Here is a 20,901-nt window from a genome sequence, read left to right on the forward strand (position 1 = left end):
TTGATGGGATTGAAGGCCGATAAATCCCCAGGGCCTGATGGACTGCATCCCAGAGTACTTAAGGAGGTGGCCTTGGAAATAGTGGATGCATTGACAGTCATTTTCCAACATTCCATAGACTCTGGATCAGTTCCTATGGAGTGGAGGGTAGCCAATGTAACCCCACTTTTTAAAAAAGGAGGGAGAGAGAAAACAGGGAATTATAGACCGGTCAGCCTGACCTCAGTAGTGGGTAAAATGATGGAATCAATTATTAAGGATGTCATAGCAGCGCATTTGGAAAGAGGTGACATGATAGGTCCAAGTCAGCATGGATTTGTGAAAGGGAAATCAAGCTTGACAAATCTTCTGGAATTTTTTGAGGATGTTTCCAGTAGAGTGGACAAGGGAGAACCAGTTGATGTGGTGTATTTGGACTTTCAGAAGGCTTTCGACAAGGTCCCACACAAGAGATTAATGTGAAAAGTTAAAGCACATGGGATTGGAGGTAGTGTGCTGACATGGATTGAGAACTGGTTGTCAGACAGGAAGCAAAGAGTAGGAGTAAATGGGTACTTTTCAGAATGGCAGGCAGTGACTAGTGGAGTACCGCAAGGTTCTGTGCTGGGGCCCCAGCTGTTTACATTGTACATTAATGATTTTAGACGAGGTGATTAAATGTACTATCTCCAAATTTGCGGATGACACTAAGTTGGGTGGCAGTGTGAGCTGCGAGGAGGATGCTATGAGACTGCAGAGTGACTTGGATAGGTTAGGTGAGTGGGCAAATGCATGGCAGATGAAGTATAATGTGGATAAATGTGAGGTTATCCACTTTGGTGGTAAAAACAGAGAGACAGACTATTATCTGAAAGGTGACAGATTAGGAAAAGGAGAGGTGCAACGAGACCTGGGTGTCATGGTACATCAGTCATTGAAGGTTGGCATGCAGGTACAGCAGGCGGTTAAGAAAGCAAATGGCATGTTGGCCTTCATAGCGAGGGGATTTGAGTACAGGGGCAGGGAGGTGTTACTACAGTTGTACAGGGCCTTGGTGAGGCCACACCTGGAATATTATGTACAGTTTTGGTCTCCTAACTTGAGGAAGGACATTCTTACTATTGAGGGAGTGCAGCGAAGGTTCACCAGACTGATTCCCGGGATGGCGGGACTGACATATCAAGAAAGACTGGATCAACTGGGCTTGTATTCACTGGAGTTCAGAAAAATGAGAGGGGATCTCATAGAAAAGTTTAAAATTCTGACGGGTTTAGACAGGTTAGATGCAGGAAGAATGTTCCCAATGTTGGGGAAGTCCAGAACCAGGGGGTCACAGTCTAAGGATAAGGGGTAAGCCATTTAGGACCGAGATGAGGAGAAACTTCTTCACCCAGAGAGTGGTGAACCTGTTGAATTCTCTAGCACAGAAAGTTGTTGAGGCCAATTCACTAAATATATTCAAAAAGGAGTTAGATGTAGTCCTTACTACTAGGGGGATCAAGGGGTATGGTGAGAAAGCAGGAATGGGGTACTGAAGTTGCATGTTCAGCCATGAACTCATTGAATGGTGGTGCAGGCTCGAAGGGCCGAATGGCCTACTCCTGCACCTATTTTCTATGTTTCTATTAGCCTGGCGCTGATGACGTCATGATGCGTGTGCGTCACTTAAAGGGGAGAGCTGCTGCGAGCTCTGCGATGATTTCAGTTAGGTCCACTAGACCACCAGGGAGGGTTTCGCCTGGACCAGTGGTCTGGCACCCAAGAGGGGATGCCAGGCTGCCTGTTGGCGACCCGGCCGAACCTGGGGGCATAATTGTCAGGCCGACCTGGCAGTCGGCCGGCAAATAAAATTAAATGGCGGCCGCAGCAGTGTGCCCTCCCCTTGAATGGCTGCCACACAGCCATGTCACACACACTGTAAGCACAATGCACCGACAGAAAAAGCTGTCGGGGACACCGCTCGGCGGCCCAGAGATTTTTGTAGCTAAATTTTGGTGCATGTGTGGGAGATCAGCGGTGCGCTCTTTGATGATGCAATTAGGAGGGTTCGGCAGCAGCGGGGCAGAAGTGGGGACCGCTAGAAAAACACCAAGGTGAATTTCTCTGGCAGGATGGCCATTGGACTCAAAATCAGTGGCCACTCAACTCCGCTGCTTGACCACTGCTTTCTGGTGGTAAGAGGCCTTTTCGGGAGGCTGAATTTTGCCCCCAATATATTATACAATGCAACATGCTTGCTCCCATTTTTAAAAACAATTTTTAAGTCTTCCAAAGAAACATAGAAACATAGAAAATAGGTGCAGGAGTAGGCCATTCGATCCTTCGAGCCTGCACCGCCATTCAATGAGTTCATGGCTGAACATGCAACTTCAGTACCCCATTCCTGCTTTCTCACCAAAGCCCTTGATTCCCCCTGAAGAATATATCTATTTATTGAATTTTTAATTATCTTTTCCCCACTCCCCTCCCCAATCAAAATATGAGGGCTTTTTCCCTCATAAAACTAAACGATGTTAGAGCTGGGAAATGAAATGTATTCCCATTTTAGCCACTAAAAGGAGTAATTGCATGATCCTCTGCTCTCACCAGGGGCCGATAATGTGGGTTAGAGAATTTGGGTTACAATATTGGAGCCCACTCCATGGACCAAGGCTTGGGTTCCTGCTGTTAGCACATTTATAGAATCATAAAAATTTATGGCACAGAAGGAGGTCATTCAGCCAATTATGCCTGCGCCAGCTGAAAAAAAGCTAATACCACTTTCCAGCACTTGGTTCGTAACCTGGTAGGTTATGACACTTCAAGTTACTTTTTAAATGCGAGGAGGGTTTCTGCCTCTACCACCCTTTCAGGCAGTGACTCCCAGAGCCCTGCCTGGCTGGAAAAAATTTCTCCTCAACTCCCCTCTAATTCCTCTACCAATTAACTTAAATCTATGCCCCCTGGTTATTGAATTTCAATAAGAACGTCGAAATTAGGAGAAGGAGTAAGCCATTCGGCCGAAGGGAAATAGGTCCTCCCTATCCACTCTGACTTGGCTCCTCTTAATTTTATACCCCTCAATTAAATCTCCCCTCAGCCTCCTCTGTTCCAAAGAAAACACCCACAGCCTATCTAATCTTTCCTCCTCGCTAAAATTCTCCAGTTCTGGCAACGTCCTTGTAAATCTTCTCTGTACCCTCTCTAAGGCACTCACATCCTTCCTGAAATTTGCTGAGCAGAACTGTATGCAGTACTCTAGCTGTGGCCTCACGTGTTTTATACAGCTCTAGCATAATCTCTTATATTCTAATATAAAGCATCCTGTATGCCTTCTTAACCACCTTATCTACCTCTCCTGCTACTTTCAGGGATCTGTGGATATGCACTCCAAGGTCCCTTTTTTCCCCTACACTTTTCAGTATCCTATCATTTATTGTGTATTCCCTTGCCTTGTTTGCCTTCCCCAAATGCATTACCTCATACTTGTCTAGATTGAATTCCATTTGCCACTGTTCTGCCCACTTGACCAGTCCATTGATATCTTCTGCAGTCCACAGTTTTTGTCCTCACTATCAAACACATGGCCAATTTTTGTATCATCTGCAAACTTCTTAATCATGCCTCTTACATTTAAGTCTAAATCAGTAATGAGTACCTCAAAAAGCAAGGGTCCTAGTACTGAGCCCCACTGGAACCCCACTGAAAACAGCTTTCCAGTCACAAAAACACCCGTCTACCATTACCCTTTGCTTCCTGCCACTGAGCCAATTTTGGATCCAACTTGCCACTTTCCCTTGGAACCTGTGGGCTTTTACTTTTCTGATCAGTCTGCCATGTGGGACCTTATCAAAAGCCTTGCTATAATCATGTAGACTACATCAAACCTTTAGAGTGAAGACTCTCTTTTGCATGAAGAGGTTGTCATCTGGCTGTCGATTCACCATCCTTCAAATTGAGTCCATGTCCAATTTTTTCTTCTGTTAAAATTGTTTCTTTTCATATAAGGTTTACGTAAAGATGCTTAAGATGGGATAAAATCTGCAGAACAAGCATTATTTCCATAAATGTGTGCAGGCAACGTGGCTATTGAACAGAGTTCTGGGAGGAAAAGGCTTTTACATGGACTGCTGATCTAAGAACCTTGTGCCTTGGATAGATAGATTTTTAACCAATAAGGGAATTAAGGGTTACGGGGAGCGGGCGGGTAAGTGGAGCTGAGTCCACGGCCAGATCAGCCATGATCTTGTTGAATGGTGGAGCAGGCTCGAGGGGCTAGATGGCCTATTCCTGTTCCTAATTCTTATGTTCTTATGTAATGAGATGACTCTGCTCTTCAGGAGGGATGGGATAGTGTTTTAAGGAGCTTTTCAGGAGGTTCAGTTCCAGGAAAAGATCTGTACTGATATTTCTCACTGGAAAACATTCAATCACTCGAGTTATGCAATTCAGTTAACTTGTGTAATGATCGTGTCCATCAGACCTTGGGCATCCTCTTTGTATTCATGATGACAGGCCAAATATTTAGATTCTATTTCGACATTTTATTAAAAGCTAGCAGTCATAAAGAAAAATTAATGGAAGTTTTATTTCAACATACAGAAATTCTATCTTGTAAAAATAAAAATAATTTTCTCTTTGCTTAATACCACTTATGAGCTAAAAGGTTGGGAGTGGATGCCATTCCCTCTCCTGACACTACTTTATAATGACCAGAAGTAGCAGGATTGTTGTGACTCAACAAATGAATTTTTACGCCTCTACCAAATCCATGGGGGAAGAGCATGCCTTGTCCTGACTGTTTTCTCCAGATGATACAGATGAGATACGGAACTGTCTGTGTAGCAAACAGTGGTCCAAACCCTTACCCTCCCAGTCTGTGTTGAAGCTCCTTTGTACATCAGCGTGTATGTGTGTGATCACATCCTTCTAGGCAGTCTGTTGTTTGAGTGATAGTCAGTAAGACCATAGCTTTGGTTTTTTTAGCAGGTCGGATGACCGACTGAATCCCTTTCCACACTCTGAGCAGGTGAATGGTCTCTCCCCAGTGTGAACTCGTTAATATGTCAGCAGGCAGGATGAGTGAGTGAATCCCTTCCCACAGATGGAGCAGGTGAATGGCCTCTCCCCAGTGTGAACTCTCCGACCTGTTCACCTGCTCAGTGCGTGGGAAGGAATTCACTCAGTCATCCAACCTGCTGAGACACCAGCGAGTTCACAAGTGACTGCAGGGGTTGGATTCTGCTGTTATTGCTGCTGTTATTCACATCCCTATCAAATCATGTTCATTCTGTTAGTTGCCGTTTGTTTCTGCTGATGTTAATAACCCTTCAACTAGGCTGGAGTTTAATATTTTGATATTTCAAATAACAATGTGTCGATATTTGATGTCTCCAAGATAAAAGGAGACTAATTGATGTCCTGTTACTGACTACTCCATTTTTGATTGGGACGGAGCAGTGGTGAGAGATCGGGGCCCAGGAGAGGCAAGGGCCCATGGGCAGCACAGGTCAGCCCACACTGCGATCTCTGGACAGTACGAGTAAGTGTGTGCACTAGGTCTGTGCAGCAGAGCTTGGTCTCCAATCATCTTGGTTAACCCTTGCCACTGGATCAAGATCTAACTCTGTCAAGCCCCTGTGGTGGCTGGTGTGCAACGGCCACTCCACATCAAAAGAATCCACGCACAGGTATCTTCCACCCTTCAATATGTAGTTCGGGACCTGGAATGTCAGGTCCCTCATTGAAACACCTGTGAACTCATCCCTTTTTGGTGTCGAAGCGGGTCATCCTTGATACAAGCGACTGCCTAATACTATACTACTAGCTTTGATGTGCCACATTGGAGTTTTATGAAGTCATGAAGCCACAGTGATGCCTCATGGAGTGGATACTCTGGAACTACAAAAGGGGTTTACATATATACAAATAATGGAACATGTCATTAACTCTCCTGTCCGATATCTCGATGAACAAATGCACAAGATGCAGGTATTCTATCTCCATCCATAAGGTGTAAAATAAAAAGGAATTACTGATAGGTAAAGGACAGGCAGTGCAGTTGTTTTGTCACTTGCACTGTTAGCTGTCTCTGTTGACTTCCATGTGCTGACTTTGCCATGTCGACCTCTTCTGGATAATGAATGTACGCTTGCATTCTACCAGGTAGTGATTGCCACAAATACAAATATAATAAAACACATGCAGGTTCAAGATGTTTCAAAACTTTTTTTTTCCCCCTTCTCTACTTTTCCATCTCGGAGAACGTTAACTAATCTGAGAAAGTCCACGTCTGTGCTCGGCTGCAGATAGCAAATCATCCGACGTGCTCAGTTTGTCGTACAGTGACTGACGGATCCTTCAAAGCACTGCCCTCTTTAATAACGTCCCCCTGTGTTCAAACTTGCTTATCGCAATGTGAGAAATGTTGATGGCAGCAGAGTTCTGTGGTACTGTGGCATTGTGCTGGCTCGTATTGCAAGCCTCAAAGGAGTGCTCTCCTCCGCAGATTTCAAACATCCTGTCTAATGGGCAAACAAAAATGAAATTCACATTGGATCAAATCAAGGCAGTCACAAAATACTGCGGCTTGATTACAAAGAAACAGTATCATAAAAACATCTTACGATCCTTCTGAGTAATCAGTTACATTATAGGCATATTGTTGATGCAAATGACATCTTGTAAATGTTTTTACAAAGAGAAATGATGCATTATTATGAGTTGTGGAGCAATTATGTGTAGCTCAGAGACTGATTTCACAAAACCTCTCGTTATTTATTCTTTTTCTCCACTTACCTTTTGCACACTGCAGAATGACAGTCCTATTATAACATTTTATATTGACTGCAACAGCAAGTGATTAATAATTGTATTAAAGTCTGACACTTTAAGAGGCAAGAGTAGCTTTGATCAATTAGTAATCAACTATACATCAGCAGCTAGTCTGTTTAAAAACATGTAAATATACATTTTCCTTCCTTCAACGTGCCTTTGCCACGTTTATTTATTTGATTTTTGGTTTAGTCACTACTTGTTTAAAAGGTGCATGTTGGTTGAAATGGTGTTTATTAATTCTGGTGCCTTTCTGTACCCCACAGTCTGTCGGGGGAGCAGGGGGTCTGTGCTCAGTGTGTCGGGGGAGGGGGTGTCTGTGCTCAGTATGTCGGGGGAGGGGTGGTCTGTGCTCAGTGTGTCGGGGGAGGGGTCTGTGCTCAGTATGTCGGGGGAGGGGTCTGTGCTCAGTGTATCGGGGGAGTGGTCTGTGCTCAGTGTATCGGGGAGGGGTCTGTGCTCAGTATGTCGGGAGGGGTCTGTGCTCAGTGTGTCGGGGGAGGGGTGGTCTGTGCTCAGTGTGTCGGGGGAGGGGTCTGTGCTCAGTATATCGGGGGAGGGGTCTGTGCTCAGTGTGTCGGGGGAGGGGGGTCTGTGCTCAGTGTGTCGGGGGAGGGGGGGGTCTGTGCTCAGTGTGTCGGGGGAGGGGGGTCTGTGCTCAGTGTGTCGGGGGAGGGGGGGATCTGTGCTCAGTGTGTCGGGGGAGGGGGGGATCTGTGCTCAGTGTGTCGGGGGGGAGGGGTCTGTGCTCAGTGTGTCGGGGGAGGGGGGTCTGTGCTCAGTGTGTCGGGGGAGGGGGGGGTCTGTGCTCAGTGTGTCGGGGGAGGGGGGGATCTGAGCTCAGTGTGTCGGGGGGAGGGGTCTGTGCTCAGTGTGTCGGAGGAGGGGGGGATCTGTGCTCAGTGTGTCGGGGGGGGGGGGGGTCTGTGCTCAGTGTGTCGGGGGAGGAGGGGTCTGTGCTCAGTGTGTCGGGGGAGGGGGGATCTGTGCTCAGTGTGTCGGGGGGGAGGGGTCTGTGCTCAGTGTGTCGGGGGAGGGGGGGATCTGTGCTCAGTATGTCGGGGGGGAGGGGTCTGTGCTCAGTGTGTCGGGGGAGGGGGGGATCTGTGCTCAGTGTGTCGGGGGGGAGGGGTCTGTGCTCAGTGTGTCGGGGGAGGGGGGTCTGTGCTCAGTGTGTCGGGGGAGGGGGGGATCTGTGCTCAGTGTGTCGGGGGAGGGGGGGATCTGTGCTCAGTGTGTCGGGGGGGAGGGGTCTGTGCTCAGTGTGTCGGGGGAGGGGGGTCTGTGCTCAGTGTGTCGGGGGAGGGGGGGGTCTGTGCTCAGTGTGTCGGGGGAGGGGGGGATCTGAGCTCAGTGTGTCGGGGGGAGGGGTCTGTGCTCAGTGTGTCGGAGGAGGGGGGGATCTGTGCTCAGTGTGTCGGGGGGGGGGGGTCTGTGCTCAGTGTGTCGGGGGAGGAGGGGTCTGTGCTCAGTGTGTCGGGGGAGGGGGGATCTGTGCTCAGTGTGTCGGGGGGGAGGGGTCTGTGCTCAGTGTGTCGGGGGAGGGGGGGATCTGTGCTCAGTATGTCGGGGGGGAGGGGTCTGTGCTCAGTGTGTCGGGGGAGGGGGGGATCTGTGCTCAGTGTGTCGGAGGGGAGGGGTCTGTGCTCAGTGTGTCGGGGGAGGGGGGTCTGTGCTCAGTGTGTCGTGGGAGGGGGTCTGTGCTCAGTGTGTCGGGGGAGGGGGCGCCTGTGCTCAGTGTGTCGGGGGAGGGGGGTCTGTGCTCAGTGTGTCGGGGGAGGGGTCTGTGCTCAGTGTGTCGGGGGAGGGGGTGTCTCTGCTCAGTGTCGGGGGAGGGGGGTCTGTGCTCAGTGTGTCGGGGGAGGGGTCTGTGCTCAGTGTGTTGGGGGAGGGGAGGTCTGTGCTCAGTGTGTCGGGGGAGGGGGTATCTGTGCTCAGTGTGTCGGGGGAGGGGTCTGTGCTCAGTGTGTCGGGGGAGGGGGGGTCTGTGCTCAGTGTCGGGGGAGGGGGGGTCTGTGCTCAGTGTGTCGGGGGAGGGGGGTCTGTGCTCAGTGTGTCGGGGGAGGGGGGTCTGTGCTCAGTGTGTCGGGGGAGGGGGGTCTGTGCTCAGTGTGTCGGGGGAGGGGGGTCTGTGCTCAGTGTGTCGGGGGAGGGGGGGTCTGTGCTCAGTGTGTCGGGGGAGGGGGGTCTGTGCTCAGTGTGTCGGGGGGGAGGGGTCTGTGCTCAGTGTGTCTGGGGAGGGGGGGATCTGTGCTTAGTGTGTCGGGGGGGAGGGGTCTGTGCTCAGTGTGTCGGGGGAGGAGGGGTCTGTGCTCAGTGTGTCGGGGGAGGGGGGGATCTGTGCTCAGTTTGTCGGGGGAGGGGGGTCTGTGCTCAGTGTGTCGGGGAGGGGGGATCTGTGCTCAGTGTGTCGGGGGGGAGGGGTCTGTGCTCAGTGTGTCGGGGGAGGGGGGTCTGTGCTCAGTGTGTCGGGGGAGGGGGGGTCTGTGCTCAGTGTGTCGGGGAGGGGGGGATCTGTGCTCAGTGTGTCGGGGGGGAGGGGTCTGTGCTCAGTGTGTCGGGGGAGGGGGTCTGTGCTCAGTGTGTCGGGGGAGGGGGATCTGTGCTCAGTGTGTCGGAGGAGGGGGGATCTGTGCTCAGTGTGTCGGGGGGGAGGGGTCTGTGCTCAGTGTGTCGGGGGAGGGGGGTCTGTGCTCAGTGTGTCGGGGGAGGGGGGTATCTGTGCTCAGTGTGTCGGGGAGGGGTCTGTGCTCAGTGTGTCGGGGGAGGGGTCTGTGCTCAGTGTGTCGGGGGAGGGCTCTGTGCTCAGTGTGTCGGGGGAGGGGTCTGTGCTCAGTGTGTCGGGGAGGGGGGGTCTGTGCTCAGTGTGTCGGGGAGGGGGGGTCTGTGCTCAGTGTGTCGGGGGAGGGGTCTGTGCTCAGTGTGTCGGGGGAGGGGTCTGTGCTCAGTGTGTCGGGGGAGGGGGGGTCTGTGCTCAGTGTGTCGGGGAGGGGGGGTCTGTGCTCAGTGTGTCGGGGGAGGGGGGTCTGTGCTCAGTGTGTCGGGGGGGTCTGTGCTCAGTGTGTCGGGGGGGGTCTGTGCTCAGTGTGTCGCGGGGGTCTGTGCTCAGTGTGTCGGGGGGGGTCTGTGCTCAGTGTGTCGGGGGGGTCTGTGCTCAGTGTGTCGAGGGGGGTCTGTGCTCAGTGTGTCGGGGGAGGGGGGCTCTGCTCAGTGTCAGGGGAGGGGGGTCTGTGCTCAGTGTGTCGGGGGGGAGGGGGGTCTGTGCTCAGTGTGTCAAGGGGGGAGGGGGGGGTCTGTGCTCAGTGTCGGGGGAGGGGGGTCTGTGCTCAGTGTGTCGGGGGGGAGGGGGGTGTCTGTGCTCAGTGTCGGGGGAGGGGGGGTCTATGCTCAGTGTGTTGGGGATGGGGAGGAGGGGGGGTGGTGGTGGACTGGTGGAGAGTTTATGGTCCTCACAGTGTGTCGGGGTGGGGGCTGGTGTGGTGTCTGTGATCCTCACAATTTGTCGGGGAAGGCTCCTTGCGCATGACGTCAGATCCACAGCAATGTGGTTGATTTTGAACTGCTCTTATGAAATGGCCTAACGAGCCACTCAGGTGTAAAAAACCACCACGAAGAGCAACAAGAAAATAAAACTGGACGGATCATGTAGTATCGACCTCGGCACCAGCTACGGACACGAAAATGGCACACGCAGGTCAATAAATCCTGCAACGTCCGCCCCATGAACATCTGACAAAATTGGGAGAGCTGCCCTACAGACGAGTCAAGCAACAGAATGATATAATCATACTCATAGAATTGTACCTTTCAGCCAATGTCCAAAAATCCTCCATCACCATCCCTGGGTATGCCCTGACCACCGGTAGGACAGACCCACCAGAGGTGGTAGCACAGTGGCTTACAGTCGGGAGGGAGTGGCCCTTGGAGTCCTCAACATTGACTTCGGACCCAATGAAGTCTCATGGCCTTAGAATTTGCTAGAATTCTTTGAGGATAAATGAACAGGGTGGATAAAGGGGAACCAGTGGATGTGGTGTATTTGGACTTCCAGAAGGCATTTGACAAGATGCTACCTAAAAGGTTACTGCACAAGATAAAAGTTCACAGGGTTGGGGGTAATATATTAGCATGGATAGAGGATTGGCTAACGAACAGAAAACAGGGAGTAGGGATAAATGGTTCATTCTCGGGTTGGCAATCAGTAACCAATGGGGTGCTGCAGGGATCAGTGCTGGGACCCCAACTATTTACAATCTATATTAATGACTTGGAGGAAGGGACTGAGTATAACGTAGCCAAGTTTGCTGATGATACAAAGATGGGAGGAAAAGCAATGTGTGAGGAGGACACAAAAAATCTGCAAAAGGACATAGACAGACTAAATGAGTGGGCAAACATTTGGCAGATGAAGTATAATGTTGGAAAGTGTGAAGTCATGCACTTTGGCAGAAAAAAAATCAAAGAGCAAGTTATTATTTAAACGGAGAAAGATTGCAAAGTGCTGCAGTAACAGCAGGACCTGGGGGTACTTGTGCATGAAGCACAAAAGGTTAGTATGCAGGTACAGCAAATGATCAGGAAGGCCAATGGAACCTTGGCCTTTATTGCAAAGGGGATGGAGTGTAAGAGCGGGGAAGTCTTGCTACAGATGTACAGGGTATTGGTGAGACCACACCTGGAATACTGCATGCAGTTTTAGTTTCCATATTTCAGAAAGGATATACTTGCTTTGGAGGCAGTTCTGAGAAGGTTCACTAGGTTGATTCTGGAGATGAAGAGGTTGACTTAGAGGAAAGGTTGAGTAGGTTGGACCTCTACTCATTGGAATTCAGAAGAATGAGAGGTGATCTTATCGAAATGTGTAAGATTATGAGGGGACTCGACAAGGTGCATGCAGAGAGGATGTTTTCACTGATAGTTGAGACTAGAACTAGAGGGCATAATCTTAGAATAAGGGGCCGCTATTTAAAACTGAGATGAGGAGAAATTTCTTCTCTCAGATGGTTGTAAATGTGTGGAATTCGCTGCCTCAGAGAGCTGTGGAAGCTGAGACATTGAATAAATTTAAGACAGAAATAGACAGTTTCTTAAATGATAAGGGAATAAGGGGTTATGGAGAGCGGGCAGGGAAATGGACCTGAGTCCATGATCGTATTAAATGGCGGAGCAGGCTTGAGGGGCAGTGTGGTCTACTCCTGCTCCTATTTCTTATGTTCTTATGTCAAGCATGGTAAGGAAACCACCTACTGATTACCACCTACTGCCCTCCCTCAGCTGATGAATTAGTACTCCTTCATGTTGAACACAACTTGGAAGAAGCACTGAGGGTAGCAAGGGCCCCGAATGTACACTGGGTGGCGGACTTCAATTCCCATCACCAGGAGTGGCTCGGTAGCATCACTATTGACCGAGCTGACCGAGTCCTGAAGGACATAGCTGCCAGACTGGGCCTGCGGCAGGTGGTGAGAAAACCAACACGAGGAAAAAACCTACTTGACCTTGTTTTCACCAATCTACCTGTCGCAGATGCATTTGTCCATGACAGCATTGGTAGCAGTGACCACCGCACAGTCAGGTAGAATTTTAGGTCAAACCTTTTTGCCAACGAGGAGATATTCTAGTGAATGGGGCCAGAAGACTGCTGCTTGACGTCAGAAGAGGAGGAGGGATTGATGAGATACTTTATAGAAATCCTATCTGTTATGTTCCAGCTTTTGTGCCACTCCATGATACCGGTTTTCCAGCAATATCAAAAAGGAAGGAGGGGGCCCCCTTGCAAGTTTCCTCACAGCAACAAACTGTCGGTTATAACTAGGACTGTAGATGTGACTTGAAACTAAAGAGTGGGGGGCAGAGAGGGATCCGATGAGCGAAAGTGTAAAAATGAAAGGAGAAGGCAAAAGTGCAGGGTAGCAATAAGGTTAATGATATCCAGAGCGTATACACAAAAGACAAAATTAAAAGATCTATATCTGAATGCACACAGCATTCGTAACAAGATAGATGAGTTGACAGCACAAGTAGAAATAAATGGGTAAGATCTGATTGCCATTACAGAGATGTGGTTGCAAGATGACCAAGGATGGGAACTGAATATTCAGGGTATTTGCCATTTCGTAAGGATAGGCAGAAAGGAAAAGTAAGTGGTGTAGCTCTGTTAATAAAAGATGGGATCAGTGCACTAGTGAAAAATGATATTGGCTCAGAAGATCAAGATGTGGAATCAGTTTTGGTAGAGATAAGAAATAATAAGTGTAGGAAGTCTTCCCTAGCAAGAAGCAGGGAAGTCTTGCTACAGATATATAAGGTATTGGTGAGGCCATACCTGGAATACTGCATGCAGTTTTGGTTTCCATATTTACGAAAGGATATACTTGCTTTGGAGGCAGTTCAGAGAAGGGTCACAAGGTTGATTCCAGAGATGAGGGGGTTGACGTATGAGGAAAAGTTGAGTAGATTGGGTCTCTACTCATTGGAATTCAGAAGAATGAGAGGTGATCTTATCGAAACGTATAAGATTATGAGATGGCTTGATAGGGTGGATGCAGAGAGGATGTTTCCACTGATAGGGGAGGCTAGAACTAGAGGGCATAATTTTAGAATAAGGGGCCGCCATTTAAAACTGAGATGAGGAGAAATTTCTTCTCTCAGATGGTTGTAAATCTGTGGAATTCGCTGCCTCAGAGAGCTGTGGAAGCTGATTGAATAAATTAAATTGAATAAATTTAAGACAGAAATAGACAGTTTCTTAAATGATAAGGGAATAAGGGGTTATGGAGAGCGGGCAGGGAAGTGGACCTGAGTCCATGATTGGATCAGCCGTGATCGTATTAAATGGTGGAGCAGGCTTGAGGGGCAGTATGGTCTACTATTTCTTATGTTCTTATGAAGTCACTGGTGGGAGTGGTCTACAGGCCCCAAAACAGTAGCCACTTTGTGGCACAGAGTATAAATCAAGAAATAATAGAGGCTAGTAAGAAAGGTATGGCAATAATCATGGGCGATTTTAATCTTCATATAGATTGGACAAATCAAATTGGCAAAGGTAGCCTTGAGGAATTGTTCATAGAGTGTATGCGGGATGGTTTTTTTTGAGCAATACATTGTGGAACCACCCAGGGAGCAAACTATTTTAGATCTGGTAATGTGTCATGAGTCTGGATTAATTAATGATCACATACAGAAGGAGCCTCTTGGGAAGAGTGATCATAACATGGTAGAATTTTAAATTCAGTTTGAGGGTGAGAGAGAGCTAGTTCTCAAACTAGTGTCCTGAACTTAAATAAAGGTAATTGCAAAGATATGAAAGCAGAGCTGGTTAAAGTGGACTGGGAAAATTTATTCAAGGGTAAGACTGTAGAAAAGCAGTGGCAAACATTTCAGGAAATATTTCATAACTCTCAGCAAATATATATTTCAGTGAGAAAGAACGAGTCTAAGAGAAGGATGAATCATCCGTGGCTAACAAAGGAAGTAAAGGATGGTATCAAATTGAAAACAATGGCATACAATGTTGCAAACAACAGTAGAAGGCCAGACGATTGGGAAATTTTTAGAAACTGGCAAAGGACGACTAAAAAAAAATGATAGAGTGAGACGATAGCTTATGAGAGTAAACTAACATGAAATATAAAAACAGACAGTAAGGGCTTCCACAGGTATATAAAAAGGAAGCAGGTATCTAAATTAAACATTGGTCCCTTAGAAGGTGAGACTGGGGGCTTAATAATGGGAAACAGAAATGGCAGAGACTTTGAACAAAATATGTTGTATCGGTCTTCACGGTAGAAGACACTAAAAGCACCCCAATAATTTATAATCTAGGGGCTATGGGGGTGGTGGGGGAGGGGCAAACTTAAAACAGTCACTATCACTAGAGAAAAAGTACTCGGCAAACTAATGGGATGAAAGATGGACATGTCTTCTGGACCTGATGGCCTGCAGCCTCGGGACCAGTAGATGTGGTGTATTTGGATTTCCAGAAAGCATTCGATAAGGTGCCACACAAAAGGTTACTACACAAGATAAGAGTTCATGGTGTTGGGGGTAATATATTAGCGTGGATAGAGGATTGGCTAACTAACAGAAAGCAGAGAGTTGAGATAAATGGGTCATTTTCAGGTTGGCAAACTGTAACTAGTGGGGTGCCTCAGGGATAAGTGCTGGGGCCTCAACTATTTACAATTTATATTCATGACTTGGATGAAGGGATCAAGTGTAATGTAGCCAAAGTTGCTGCTGATATAAGGATAGGTGGGAAAGCAAGTTGTAAGGAGGACGTAAATAATCTACAAAGGGATATAGATAGGCTAAGTGAGTGGGCAGAAATTTGGCAGGAGTGTAATGTGGGAAAATGAGGTTATCCACTTTGATAGGAAAAATAAAAAGGTAATTATTATTTAAATGGGGAAAGATTACAAAATATGGTGGTACAGAGGGATCTGGGGGTCCTTGTACATGAAACACAAAAAGTTAGACTGCAGGTACAGCAAGTGTAAAGTCCTGACCCTGCAGTACAGACTTACATGAGTCACATGCTGAAGTCAAGGTTACTCTGGACCTGCACCTTTATTTCACAGCTCTCGAGTGCCTCACTTGCCTGAGACCTCCTTTATATACCTGTGTTGAACAGGTATGCAGTGTCTCCTGCAAGTGCACCCCTGGTGGTAAAGTATGCTTGTGATTACAGGTCATATCTCGTTACAGTCATGTATAGCATGGTAAGATACAGTTATATACAGTAATGTGAGATACATGACAACAAGTAGTTCGGAAGGCAAAGGGAATGTTGGCCTTTATTGCAAGGGGGATGGAGTATAAAAGTAGGGAAGTCCTGCTCCAACACTACAGGGCATTGGCAAGACCACACCTGGCGTAATGCATACAGTATTGGTCTCCTTATTTAAGGAAGGATATATTTGCACTGGAGGCAAAAAAACAAAGGCAGAATATTATCTGAATGGCGGCAGATTAGGAAAAGGGGAGGTGCAACGAGACCTGGATGTCATGGTACATCAGTCATTGAAAGTTGGCATGCAGGTACAGCAGGCGGTGAAGAAGGCAAATGGCATGTTGGCCTTCATAGCTAGGGGATTTGAGTATAGGAGTAGGGAGGTCTTACTGCAGTTGTATAGGGCCTTGGTGAGGCCTCACCTGGAATATGGTGTTCAGTTTTGGTCTCTTAATCTGAGGAAGCACGTTCTTGCTATTGAGGGAGTGCAACGAAGGTTCACCAGACTGATTTTTGGGATGGCAGGACTGACATATGAGGAGAGACTGGATCGACTGGGCCTTTATACACTGGAGTTTAGAAGGATGAGAGGTGATCTCATAGAAACATATAAAATTATGACGGGACTGGACAGGTTAGATGCAGGAAGAATGTTCCCGATGTTGGGGAAGTCCAGAACCAGGGGACACAGTCTAAGGATAAGAGGTAAGCCATTTAGGACTGAGATGAGGTGAAACTTCTTCACTCAGAGAGTTGTTAACCTGTGGAATTCATTACCGCAGAGAGTTGTTGATGCCAGTTCATTGGATATATTCAAGAGAGAGTTAGATATGGCCCTTACAGCTAAAGGGATCAAGAGATATGGAGAGAAAGCAGGAAAGGGGTACCAAGGTGGATGATCAGCCATTATCTTATTGAATGGTGGTGCAGGCTCAGAGGGCCGAATGGCCTACTCCTGCACCTATTTTCTATGTTTATATGAGGCAGTTCAGAGAAGGTTCATGAGGTTGATTCCTGAGAAGAAGGGGTTGTCATTATGAAGAAAGATTGAGCAGGTTGGGCCTATACTCATTGGAGTTTAAAAGATGATCTTATTCATCATCATAGGCTGTGCCTCAAAACTGTGTGGGCTTGACAGGTGTAGATGCAGAGAGGATGTTCCCCCTCTTGGGGGAATCTAAAACTAGGGTGCGTAGTTTTACAATAAGGGCTCGCCCATTTAAAACGGAAATGTGGAGGAATTTATTTTCTCAGAGGTTCGTGTATCTTTGGAATTCTCTACATCAGAGAGCTGTTGAGGCTGAGTCATTGAATATATTTAAGGCAGAGATGGACAGATTTTTGAAAGATAAGCGAGTCGAGGGTTATGGGGCAGGCAGGGAAGTGGAGGTGAGGCCCAGATCAGATCAGCCATTATCTTATTGAATGGCGGAGTAGGCTCGAGGGGCCAAATGGCCTACTGCTGCTTATATTTCTTCTGTTCTTATAAAAGAAAAGCAACCCTCTGCTAGGAATGATGTCCTTTGATGGAGTGCCATATAACACTCTGAAATTCCTGCCCCCCCCCCCCCCCCCCCACGGAGCTGAGGACCAGGGTCACCGTAAAAGGCTCAGGCATGCACCGCTTGTATGTAAATCTCTGGGATCTTAGAGCAGGTCTATGCCAGAGGAGACTGCTGGCCATAATCTTGTCCCAGCCATGGCTAGTTAACTTGTTTTGTCGTGGTATATAAAGGAAGATGATTGGCCAGGACAAATGAAGAACTCTGCTTCTCCTCGAATAGAGCTGGAGATGTTAAGTCGAGCTGAATGAACAAACAAATAGCAGTTTTACATCTCATCCATCTTCTCGCACCCATGTGTTATTCTTGCCAAGTTCAGCAGCTCAGGATAGAAAGAGGATTGAAATTGCTCTGTCTGTCTCAGTGGCGCACTGGGTGGTGTGTTTGCCCACTGAGTGAACAGGCAAGTGGCATTTGTAGTCCGGATAAGCAGATTGGAGTGCAGAGATAGTTTGAAGAGAAAAGTGTGTCAAATTGAAAGTAGCAGCAGTGCAATATGCCGTTGTTTCTGATTTAATTCTAGATTCTATTGGATTAAGTATCGCAATTGCTTCAAGCTGCGATGCAATTGCCAAATATGAATTGAAGTTGAAGCAGTTGTTCAGGATTGTGTAGCTGTGATCTACCAGGGTCAGCGGTGCTCTCTCAGATTATTTGTTACTGTTTGTGCTGCGCTGATCAGGGGATTCAATGCATATTCCTTACAAGTGACCTCCAGAAACTGGGGAGCTTGGGTCAGTGTCCATATTCATGTTACTGTCTTGAGCCAATAAATTGTGTTTTCTTCAATCCAACTTTAAAAAAAAAATGTTTTGTTGCCTCTGTTTTGCTTTTTAAATGTCCTTATCTGGACAGGCAGACCAGACTGCTTGCTACCAGACCTCCAGAAATGCTACTTTCAAGTCAGCGAATGGGAGTTGTGTGTGATACCAGAGCTTTTTTTGTTTACACTGCATTTGCCAGACAGTTCCATATCACCTCACTGGAACAGTGGGACTGATATTCAGTTCAGGTAGTTCTCCTGATCCAAATGGATTGCAATCTCTGTGCGTCCATTGGGATATAAGGAGCAAGCCATGGTTGATGAAGCTCAGTGCACTTTTGACAGTTATAACTGCCAAAGAGTGAAAGTGAGAGACCTTCACCTCGTTTCACTCATACGGATTTGATCCGTGATCTCCAGCCATAAGTAGTGGACTGAGCAATGAATACCTTGCTGAATAAAACCGTGCAGAACAAGCCCACACTGATAAAGCAAACCTCGACCATGTTCCCTGTATGATATATGTCAATTAACTCCTTTTTTAAAAAACAGAATAAGCCATTTAAGACTAGTTTTGAAGGTTATTAGAATAAGTATGGACACAGATGATTAAATACTCAAAGGAAGGCTGTAGTTGATGTGATGTTGAGACCATGTCAATGTATGTCTGTGAAATGTAGCGCTGGGTGGATGACCTGATTGTCTTAGTCTTGTATTGATTGCCCTGGAATTATTTGCTCAGTTGCCTTTCAGTTGAGGAGAGGTTTTATATCTTATCTTGAAAGTTTTGTTTGCAGTTGTGAGGTTGGATCGATTGGGTCGAGTCCATTTCACTGTGGGTTGCACATAGCTTGAAGGAGCAGGTTCAATGGACTTTGGTACTTTGATTTTATGATGAACAAACCTATTGCTACCACTTAAACCCTTAGACCGACTCAGATTCAAAAGACTCATACCAGTAGGAATAACTAATTAATTAAAGTGCTGGAGCAAAATACAGATGCTTCTCTGCTTTCCAGATGTCTTCTGATTTGTCTGGAAGTTTATACAAAGCAAATAGTAGTACTGTGTTCAGATCTCTGTATTTGTGCCAAATTAAGGGCAGTTTTGTGCTGTGAGCCTGCGGCCAATTGAGTTGAGAATGCTAAATGCACTTCAGTTTGAACCCTATAGTCAGGAGACAGAGGAAGGTTTTAACCCCATAAGTCTGAGTTGGAATTAAATCTAGGTCCCTGAAGTGAAACAGCAATGAACAACAACAGTGCACCATCCAGTATTCTTTTTTTAGGAGTGGGGTGCCGGGGTAGCATTTTTATTGAATTCTTTTGGCATGTGGTAGAAAGGATGCTGTGCATTGTTTGCATATGGTGACCTTTTCCAATGATCTAGTGATCGTGATGCAACCATTTCACATCCGTTGAAGGTTGCTTTCTAAAAAACATAAATGGCACATATTAAGAAAACAACTCACAAATCAGTGAAAGAAGAGAGATTAAGGGGCCGAAAGTGGCCCTTTCGGAAAGCGGCGGCCACAGGTCGGTGTGGAATGGCACCGAGTCGCGGCAGACTGGACGACTTTGCGCCGTTGCCCTCATGGGTTTTTCTGGTGGTGCGGATATCCTCCCTGCTCCCCCCACTTCCGCCCCACTCCTGCAGATGCGTCGTTAACGACGTCATCAGATCGCGCTGCCACGGACCCGCGCCGGAAGTTAAATCCAGCTCAAATAGTCTTCCAGCCGCCTGTCAGTGCCAACGACAGGTTTTTGGGTTGGTACACAGTGCTTACTGAAGACCACCAATGGCATTTAAAGGCATGTTACGTCTAGCAGCATTCTTGTCGGGGAAATTTTGTCGGACTTTTTCAACCATTGCGAGTAGCCTTGTTGACAGCAGGATTGAGTTATCGCGGCCGATAACAGAGAGCCATGATTGAGGAGGCTGGGCTTGCGGAGGAGAACTAAATGGGGTCAGTGCTGGCAGTGGAACGCTGGCACGGCAGGGAAGCACGCAGGAGAAGGCAGCGCCGGCTCCAACGGCTGGAGAGGCAGCGGGCAAGGGGCGCAGCATAAATGGCTGAGGAAGATGCAGAAGGCCATGGAGATGGTGACAGAGCTGAACCCAAAAAGGTGCCTCAGGACGGACCTCAGGAATGGCCTACCCTCAGGAGGAGGGTCAGGTTCGTAGACCTCCCCGCGCAACATAGTGGGCCAGATGGACAGGAGGCAGATGCTTGCCAGCAGCAGGCTGCGGACATTGAGGACCAACAAGAGCAGGAGGGTGAAGGCAATAAGGCAACTGTGAGAGGCAGATGTCCACATAAACATGGTGACAGAAGGCCCTATCGTCAAAGGGTCTACAGCCAGCAATTCTCATACCTGAACCTGACGGATGACCAGTGTCTCCGGAGACTGCCATTCCCCAAGGACATCATGACCGAGCTGTGCAATCTCTTGCAGACAGACCTGCAGCCTCAAACAAAGTCTGTCCATCGCATCCAAGGTCACCATAGCACTCAATTTCTATGCGACTGGATCTTTTCAAGCTGCGACAGCAGACATCGTCTGCACACTGGCAGTGATGGGCTCCATGGTGTGCTCAGTGCTGTCCACAGTGCGGGTGGCGGACTCCTCCACGCTCCTGACCACTTGCAACAGGCTCTTGGGAACCCTTGCCATTACCCCCAACATCTGTGAATGCATGGCCTCCACCCTTCTTTCATAAGACCCCACATCGATGGGCTCGTCTGAGTCCTCTGCAGCAGAACTTGCCTCCCGGAGAGATGGCACCCAAGGTTGCCTTTGCCCTTGACCATGCTGCAGCCCGCTAGGCCCTGGTGCATCACCCAGTGCAGACACCTCTGCTAAATCTAACTGACCAGTCTGCGTACTCCCAGAATCTGTGCGAGTGGAGGAAGCAGTGAGCAGTTTACACAGTACTGCCAGCCGTGTCACCCTCTTCCTCGCCAATCTCTGCACTCGGCTCAAGGGTTGCATCCTGACTCTGACTCGCACTTGTGTCAAGGGTCTCGGTCTCGCTCTGGCTCACACTCGGGG

Source organism: Pristiophorus japonicus, chromosome 4 (assembly GCF_044704955.1).
Source record: "Pristiophorus japonicus isolate sPriJap1 chromosome 4, sPriJap1.hap1, whole genome shotgun sequence".
Classification (NCBI taxonomy): Eukaryota; Metazoa; Chordata; class Chondrichthyes; family Pristiophoridae; genus Pristiophorus; species Pristiophorus japonicus.